Source organism: Triticum aestivum, chromosome 4A, assembly GCF_018294505.1.
Source record: "Triticum aestivum cultivar Chinese Spring chromosome 4A, IWGSC CS RefSeq v2.1, whole genome shotgun sequence".
NCBI lineage: Eukaryota > Viridiplantae > Streptophyta > Magnoliopsida > Poales > Poaceae > Triticum > Triticum aestivum.
In genome coordinates this window covers 306,459,582-306,468,109 of record NC_057803.1, presented here as the reverse complement: position 1 = coordinate 306,468,109, position 8,528 = coordinate 306,459,582, and positions in this window count along the sequence as shown.

Below are 8,528 nucleotides of genomic sequence, written 5' to 3'. Positions count from 1 at the left end.
TACCTGGCGCGCCAAAGATGTCGGTGGGAATGACACCTATGGGATCACAAGAATCCCTACTACGGTTGCGGGGCGCGGGGTTGTGAGAAGAGCGGATCAAACAGATAGCACACGGTTCATTTATCCAGGTTCGGGCCGCGAGGATGTGTAAAACCCTACTCCTACTTTGGTGGATCGTATATTTGTGTTCTTGAGCTAGCTATGTGGCGTGAGGAGCTCCAAAAAGCCGAATCCTCCTCCTGGTCGCCTTGGGCCTCCTTTTATAGGAAAGGGGTTGCCACAATGGCACACAGGAGGTGGAATGGGTACAGTGATGCGAGGTTATCCCTCGCATTACATGACAAGGCGCATTTAATGCGTCTTGCCCAGGTGTCCTTGCTTTATCGGGGACGGGGGAGAGCCCTGTCTCGTCCGTCGCCGCTCCCTCTCATGTCGACATGCGCCCTGGCCAGCGGCGCCCGCGGTGCCATGTAGGCAGGCAGGCAGCTAAGGTGGCACAGTGGTGGGTCTCCACGAAAATCCGCATGCCGCCACGCAGGTGCCTGCCCAGCTGGTTGGGTCGGCAGCTGCATGCGAACGGCAGTGGAGGTTTGATTGGCGTGGGCTTGATGGTGGCCCTGCGGGCGTTCTTGGCAAGGGCCTTGCCGGGGCCCCGGCAAGGGTCTTGCCGCGGCGCCTGCTGTCATCCCCGGCAAGGCTCTTGCCGGGGGCCTTGTGGTCCTCCTTGGCTGGGATCCCGCCAAGGATCATCATCTTCTAAAGGGTGTATCTGATCTTGAATGTCTTCACAAAGATCTGCATGCCACCACAGGGATGTCTCGTGAATCCTTGCCACATGGGGGCAGTGGACTCAAGGGTGACTCACTCCGTAGGTGTGGGGCGAGCTGCCACGGCAATGGTCTTGCCGGGTTTGCTAAAACCGCCTCCCGGCAAGGATCTTGCCAGGGGGGGTCCGCTTCGTCCCCTTTGCCCTTTGTGGTCTTGGTCTTGGCGTCGTTCTGCTTCTCCTGAGCTTCGGCCTTACCTTGGTTCACCTCCCTTGCCTTGCTCAGTGTGGTGGTGCCCGTGGCTCAGACTACCCGTGCATAGTTATAGGGGTACAAAAAGTGTACCCCTCTTCTTGTACACCAACAGTTGGTCCAAACCGGCCGATGTCCGGCGCCCCCTCGGCAACCAGGGTCTCAGCCATGCCGATGTCTTGCCCATTCTGTGTACCCTGAGAACGAGATACATGCGACTCCTACCAGGCTAGGTCGATGCATCGGGAGGTCTTAATGGATTTGTTTTACCATTGTCGAAATGTCTTGTGCATCGGGATTCGAGTCTGATCAGAGGGTCCCGCGATGGAGGATGGTCTCTGCGGATCGTGAGCTTGTCATGGGCTAAGTTGGGACACCCCTACAGGGTTTAAACTTTCGAGAGCCATGCCCGCGGTTATGTGGTAGATGGGAATTTGTTAATATTCGGTTGTAGTGGACTTGAAGTAAATTCATTTAAAATACACCAACCGCGTGCGTAACTGTCTCTTTTTGGGTGCGTTCGAGAAGAGAACACGGTTGGGTTATGTCTGAACGTAAGTAGTTCAGGATCACTTCTTGATCATTATTGGTTTGTGATCGTTTGCGTAGTTTCTCATCTTACTCTTGTACTCGTAAGTTAGCCACCATATAATGCTTAGTCGTTTGCTGCAACCTCATCACTTATCCATTCCATACCCATTAAGCTTTGCTCGTCTTGATACCCATGGTAATGGGATTACTGAGTCCTCGTGGCTCATAGATTACTACAACAACAGTTGCAGGTGCAGGTAATATGATGATCATGACGTGAGAGCGATGTTTACTTGTCTTCAAGTTCTTCTTCTTTGTCGATCTTGGGTTAGGTTCCTGGTCGGCAGCCTGGGCTAGTAGGGTGGATGTCGTTTGAGCTATTGTTTGTGTTACATATGTAGCCGGATGTTGTTCTCATGTATGATGTTTGATGTATTCTTGCGGCATGTGTATGCCTTGTATGTACCCCCAACTATTATGTAACGGTATGATGTAATGATATCCACCTTGCAAAAGCGTGTCAATATGTGGTTCTATCCTTGGTGGACCTTCGAGTTCCTTTAGGATAGAGTCACATATTGGGTGTGATAGGGGGCCCATGTGGGGACCACAACCCACCAGGGCGCGCCTGGGGGTCCTGCCGCGCCCAGATGGGTTGTGCCAACTGGTGCACCTCCTTCCGATGTTATTTGCACAAAAAATTCTTAAATATTCAGAAAAAATCATATTAAATTTTCAGGGCATTCTGAGAACTTTTATTTTTGGCTCATTTTTTTATTGCACGGGAAAATTAGAAAACAGACAAACACATGGTATTTTATTTTATTTAACTAATAACAACAAAGAATAAAAAGCAGGGACAAAAAGTAGTGCCTACTAAATTCATCAATTTCATACCGTTAAAAAATGATCCATTAATAAGGTTGATCAAGTCTTATTAACAACCACTTTCGATTAGCATGAAACCGAAGAACTTTTGTAAATCACTAAGTTACCTTAATGGGGATATGAGTGTCCCCAACAATAAGCATTTCATATTTCTTTTTGACAGTACGTAGAGGTATTTGAAAACTTCCAATAGTGATTGTTGGAGATTTTTCAATAACATTAATACCATTCACTTGGAATTGTTTCATCGGAAAGTGCACCATATGCTCATTACCATTGATATGAAAAGTGACCTCGCTTTTATTGCAATCAATAACGGCCCCTGCAGTATTCAAGAAGGGTCTACCAAGGATAATCGACATGTTGTCGTCCTCGGGCATCTCAAGTATAACAAAGTCAGTCAAAATAGTAACATTAGCAACAACAACGGGCACATCCTGATAGATACCGATAGGTATGGCAGTTGATTTATCAGCCATTTGCAAAGATATTTCAGTAGGTGTGAGTTTATTCAAATCAAGTCTTTTATATAAAGAGGAAGGCATAACACTAACACCAACTCCTAAATCAAACAAAGCAGTTTTCACATAATTCTTTTTGATAGAGCAAGGTATATTTGGTATTCCCGGATCTCCAAGTTTTTCAGGTACTCCATCTTTAAAAGTATAATTAGCAAGCATAGTGGAGATTCCAGCTTCCGGTATTTTTCTCTTATTTGTGATGATGTCTTTCATATACTTTGCATAAGGAGGCATTTTCAAGATATCAGTCAAGCGAGTACGCAAAAAGACTGGCCTCAACATTTCAGCAAAGCGTTCAAATTCTTCATCATCATTCTTTTTAGTTGAGTTAGGTGGAAAAGGCATAGGTTTTTGAACCCACAGTTCTCTTTCTTTACCGTGTTTTCTAGCAATGAAGTCTCTTTTATCATACCTTTTATTCTTAGGTTGTGGGTTATCAAGATCAATAGGTGGTTCTATCTCAACATCATTGTCTGGTTCTTTATTATTTGGTTGAGAGTCTTTATGAACATCAGCATTATCTTTTCATTATCACTAGGTGAGTGTTCATTACCAGACTGAGTTTCAGCATCGGATATAGAAACTTCATTATCATTATCAGGAGGTTTCTCTATTTCAGGTTCACTAGGAGCATGCAAAGTCCTATCTTTTTCTTTTTCTTTTTAGAAGAACTAGGTGCACTAGTGTTAGCTCTTTGTGAATCTTGTTCAATTTTTTTTAGGGTGTCCCTTAGGATAAAGTGGTTCTTGAGTCATTTTACCTCCTCTAGTTACAACTCTAACAACAAAGTCATGCATATTATTATTCATTTCATCAAGCAATTCTCTTTGAGATTTAGCAACTTGTTCCAACTGAGTTTGAACCATAGAAGCATGCTTTCCAACAACTCTAACATCATTTGAGATTCTAAATAACAAGTCACTCAAGTGAGCAATCATATCAGAATTGTATTTTAACTATTTCATAACATTTGCATTGAAGTGATCTTGTTTTCTAATATAATTTTCAACCTCATAAAGGCATTGACTAGAGTGCATATTGTGAGGATTGTCATTGTCATTGAATTTCATAAGAGAATTTACCTCTACCACCTTAGGCAGTGGTAGTGGTGTATTAAGCCCATGTATTTCTTTAATACGAGGTAAAATTTTAACATCCTCAACTTTAATACCTTTTTCCTTCATAGATTTCTTTGCCTCTTGCATGTCTTGAGGACTGAGATATAATGTACCCCTCTTGTTCGGAGTGGGTATAGCCGGCGGTTTAGGAAGTGTCCAATCATCATAATTTTTCAATATGTTATTCAATAATTCTTCAGCTTTCCCAATAGTCTGTTCCCTAAAAACACAACCAGCACAACTATCTAGGAAGTCCCTAGAAGCATCGGTTAGTCCATTATAGAAGATATCAAGTATTTCATTTTTCTTAAGAGGATGATCAGGCAAAGCATTAAGTAATTGGCAAAGCCTCCCCCAAGCTTGTGGGAGACTCCCTTCTTTAATTTGCACAAAGTTAAATATTTCCTATAAGGTAGCTTGTTTCTTATGAGCAGGAAAATATTTTTCAGAGAAGTAATAAATCATATCCTGGGGACTACGCACACAACTAGGAGCAAGAGTATTGTACCAAGCTTTAGCATCACCCTTTAATGAGAAAGGAAATAATTCGAGAATAAAGTAATAGCGAGTCTTCTCATCATGAGTAAAAAGGGTGGCTATGTCATTCAACTTAGTAAGATGTGCCACAACAGTTCCAGTTTCATAACCATGGAAATGATCAGATTCAACCAAACTAATTAACTCTGGGTCAACAGAGAATTCATAATCCTTATCATCAATAAAGATAGGTGAAGTAGCAAACTTAGGATCACATTTCATTCTAGCACTCAGAGATTTTTCTTTATACTTGCATAATAATTTCTCTAGATCATCTCTATCTCTGCAAGCAAGAATATCTCTAGTTGTCTCCTCACTCATAACATAACCTTTCGGTACCTTAGGCAATTCATATCTAGGAGGGCTAGTTCTAGTAGGTGTTTCAGGAGTTTCAGTTTCAAGCTCATCATCAGATTCAACAACATCATGTTGTATAACTCTAGCAATTTGTTTATCAAGAAAATCACCAAGTGGCACCTCATTATTTAGCAAGGTTCTAGCATCATCATAAACATTATCCATAGCAGAAGTGGCATCATCAATAACTTGCGACATATGAGAATTAATAACATGTGGTGGTGTTACAAGTTTACTTATAACAGAAGGTGAATCTAAAGAACAACTGGATGGTAGTTCCTTACCTCCCCTCGTCTTTGAGGGAAATATCTTAGTCTTAGCATCCTTCAGATTATTCATAGTGATAATATGATAATAATCCCAAGTTACTCAACAAATATAGCTATGCTTCCTGGCAACGGCACCAGAAAAAGGTCTTGATAACCCACAAGTATAGGGGATTGCAACAGTTTTCGAGGGTAGAGTATTCAACCCAAATTTATAGATTCGACACAAGTGGAGCCAGAGAATATTTGAAGGTATTAGCAGCTGAGTTGTCAATTCAACCACACCTGGAGATTAATTATGTGCAGCAAAGTGATCAGTAGAAAAGTAGTATGATAATTTTGATAATAGTAGTAGGAGTAATGGTAACGGTAACAGTGATAGCAATAGTTTTGTAGCAAGTGTAACAATGATGATAGCAGTAGTAACTTAGCAAGAACTATATAGGATAAATTCGTAGGCACTGGATCGGTGACTTATTGGATGATATTCATCATGAGATAGTTATAACCTAGGGAGATACGTCACTAGATCCAGTTCATCGATATAATGTAGGCATGTATTCCGTAAATACTCATACATGCTTATGGAAAGAACTTGCATGACATCTTTTTTCCTACCCTCCCGTGGCAGCGGGGTCCATATTGGAAACTAAGGGATATTAAGGCCTCCTTTTAATAGAGAACCGGAACAAAGCATTAACACATAGTGAATACATGAACTCCTCAAACTACGGTCATCACCGGGAGTGGGCCCGGCTATTGTCACTCCGGGGTTGCCGGATCATAACATGTAGTAGGTGACTATAACTTGCAAGATCGGAACTAGAACATGGATATAATGGTGATAACATAAATGGTTCAGATCTGAAATCATGGCACCCGGGCCCAAAGTGACAAGCATTAAGCATGGCAAAGTCATAGCAACATCAATCTAAGAACATAGTGGATACTAGGGAACAAGCCCTAACAAAACTAACTCGATTACATGATGAATCTCATCCAACTCCTCACCGACTAGCGAGCCTACGAAGGAATTACTTTCTCCCGGTGGGGAGCATCATGGAACTGGTGATGGAGAAGGGTTGGTGATGACGAAGAACGAAGATCCCCCTCTTCGGAGCCCCAAACGGACTCCAGATTTGGCCTCCCGAGGAAGAACAGGAGGTGGCGGCGGCTCCGTCTCGTGGATCGCGATAATTCTTTCTCCCTGATTTTTTTTCTAGAAAAATAGGATTTTATAGCGTCGGTTTCAGGGTCTGCGGGGCCACCAGGTGGGCACAACCCACCTGTGCGCGCCAGGAGAGGGGGGCGCGCCCTGGTGGTGCTCACCCAAGTGCCCCCCTCTGGTGGGTCTTGGCTCCAGAAATTTTTATTATTGATATAAAAAATCCTCGCAAAGTTTTGTTCTATTCCGAGAACTTTTATTTCTGCACAAAAACAACACCATGGTAGTTTTGCTGAAAACATCGTCAGTCCGGGGTTAGTTTCATTCAAATCATGCAAATTAGAGTCCAAAACAAGAGGAAAAGCGTTAGGAAAATTAGATATGTTGGAGACGTATCAAGTATCGCTATTTTCTTACCTTCACAGATGATTTGAGCAGATATGAGTATATCTAAATGAAACATAAGTCTGAAACATTTGAAAAGTTCAAAAAAATTTAGAGTGAAGTGGAGAATCATCGTAACAAGAAAATAAAGTTTCTACGATCTGATCATGGAGGCAAATATTTGAGCTATCGGTTTGGCCTTCATTTAAAACAATGTGGAATAGTTTCACAACTCACGCCACCTAGAACACCACAGTGTAATGGTGTGTCCGAACATCGTAACCGTACTTTATTAGATATGGTGCGATCTATGATGTTCTATTACCGATTTACCACTATCATTTTGGGTTATGCATTAGAGACAACTGCATTCACTTTAAATAGGGCACCGTCTAAATCCGTTGAGACGACACCGTATGAACTGTGGTTTGGCAAGAAACCTAAGCTGCCATTTCTTAAAGTTTGGGGTTGCGATGCTTATGTGAAAAAGCTTCAACCTGATAAGCTCGAACCCAAATCGGAGAAGTGCGTCTTCATAGGATACCCAAAATAAACTGTTGGGTACACCTTCCATCACATATCTGAAGGCAAGATATTTATTGCTAAGAATGTATCCTTTCTAGAGAAGGAGTTTCTCTCGAAAGAAGTGAGTGGGAGGAAAGTAGAACTTGATGAGGTAATTGTACCTTCTCTCGAATTGCAAAGTAGCTCATCACAGAAAACCGTTCTCATGATGCCTACACCAACTAGAGAGGAGGCTAATGATAACGATCATGAAACTTTAGATCAAGTTGCTACTGATCCTCGTAGGTCAACCAGAGCACGCTCCACACCAGAGTGGTATGGTAATCCTATTCCGGAAGTCATGTTACTAGGCCTTGACGAACCTACGAACTATGAGGAAGCGATGATGAGCCTAGATTCCGATAAATGGCTTGAGGCCATAAATCTGAGATAGGATCCATGCATGAGAACAAAGTGTGGACTTTGGTTGACTTGCCCGATGATCGGCGGGCCATAGAGAATAAATGGAACTTCAAGAAGAATACTGACACTGATGGTAATGCTACTGTCTACAAAGCTCGACTTCTCACGAAAGGTTTTTGACAAGTTCAAGGAGTTGACTACGATGAGACTTCCTCACCGGTAGCGATGCTTAAGTTTGTCCGGATCATGTTAGCAATTGCCGCGTTTTATGATTATGAAATCTGGCAAATGGACGTCAAAATTGCCTATCTTAATGGATTTCTTAAATAAGAGTTGTATATGATGCAACCAGAAGGTTTTGTCGATCCTAAAGGTGCTAAAAAGTGTGCAAGCTCTAGCGATCCATTTATGGACTGGTGCAAGCATCTCAGAGTTGGAATATACGCTTTGATAATGTGATCAAAGCATATGGTTTTTTACAGACTTTTGGAGAAGCCCGTATTTACAAGAAAGTGAGTGGGAGCTATGTAGCATTTCTAATAATATATGTGGATGACATATTGTTGATTGGAAATATGATATAGAATTTCTGGATATCATAAAAGGATACTTGAGTAAAAAAAATTCAATGAACGACCTCGATGAAGCTGCTTATATATTGGGCATCAAAATCTATAGACATAGATCAAGACGGTTAATTGGACTTTCACAAAGCACATACCTTGATAAATTTTTGAAGAAGTTCAAAATGGAGCAGTTAAAGAAAGGGTTCTTGCCTGTATTACAATGTGTGAAGTTGAGTCAGACTCAATGCC